The sequence below is a fragment of the Ascaphus truei genome, chromosome 2 (assembly GCF_040206685.1).
Source record: "Ascaphus truei isolate aAscTru1 chromosome 2, aAscTru1.hap1, whole genome shotgun sequence".
NCBI classification, from domain to species: Eukaryota; Metazoa; Chordata; class Amphibia; order Anura; family Ascaphidae; genus Ascaphus; species Ascaphus truei.
This window is the reverse complement of record NC_134484.1, coordinates 151,539,614-151,540,726: the sequence shown is the minus strand read 5'-3', so window position 1 is coordinate 151,540,726 and position 1,113 is coordinate 151,539,614. Positions and strand designations below refer to the sequence as shown.

The following is a 1,113-nucleotide window of genomic DNA, read 5'->3' as shown; positions in this document are numbered from 1 at the left end:
CGACTGACAATCTGATTTGTGAGGTTGTTATTAATGTGGACGCCCGCTTCAAGAATAATGCAGAGTTATTGCTCAGTAAAATGTTTCAGGCTAAACATATTACAAGCTGGAATGACAAAGGGGAATTTATTTATAAAAAACAGGTTATACCAGGCTCTAATTTACTGGATTTGGTATGCGGTGTTACACAAAGTCACACTGTTACACAGCGTAAAATACCCCATGGTTGGAGTCCTTTTCTGTCTGCGATGGATGAACTGAATATCCCCTCATCGGTTGTAGGTAATGCGACAAATAGAGAATGCCTGGATCGCTTAAAAATACGGGCCCACGATACAACACCCCCTCCTTCATCATCCCTTTTACCCCTTCAGAAAAGAACCTCTGATTTACGTTACAGTTCTTTAAGCGCCCCTGGTTTAACATCACCTCCGGGGTATTAACTAAACAAGAGGAGGGGTAGTCTATTAATGCCTTCGACTGACTGGTTGAAACTGTAAATAAACTGTTAATTTTTTTTTCCCAGTGTAAATAAGACATTTATTGCATTCCCTCTATACTATGTAGCGTACTAACATAACGACTCTAGATGTATTTAGTCTATTAATGCCATAACTGCCGTTTAATACCTTATTTATTTTTTTACTTGTAAATACGACTTGTAATTATATCATACTTGAAAATGTTGTATCTTTTAAAAATAAAATAAACAAATTATGACTCTTATACACTTGTGCTTTTTTTTTAAGTAGCCCTGTTGCAGCTAACACATGTACAGACTCTATACAAATAAAAAATATATAAAAAGATTATGTCTGGGGAGGGATTCAAACCCACGAGGACATACGTCCATTGGATCTTAAGTCCAACGCCTTAAACCACTCGGCCACCCTGACACTTGAGGGTTTTATTCTCATAAAGCAGTATTCTGTCTGAATTTAAAAAAAATTGCTATGCCCTCTTTTCATCGTCTTTTGAAATTTTCTGACATGCGCACTGCGTTATTTCAGAATAAACATGTCCAGACTTGCCCGTCGTATGTATACGCCCCCTCCAATCTACGTCAACAGTACGCACCAATCACAAAAAAAGAATAAAAAATACACATCATAA

The 1,113-nt window shown here is 37.1% G+C and overlaps 1 non-coding gene across 1 annotated transcript; it reads right to left on the bottom strand.

Annotated features, from left to right (window-relative positions):
* Positions 1-812: 812 nt before the first annotated feature.
* TRNAL-UAA (transfer RNA leucine (anticodon UAA)) lies at positions 813-896 on the bottom strand. The gene has a single exon. It is a non-coding gene; the product is annotated as a tRNA-Leu (tRNA).
* Between the last annotated feature and the right edge of the window lie 217 nt (positions 897-1,113).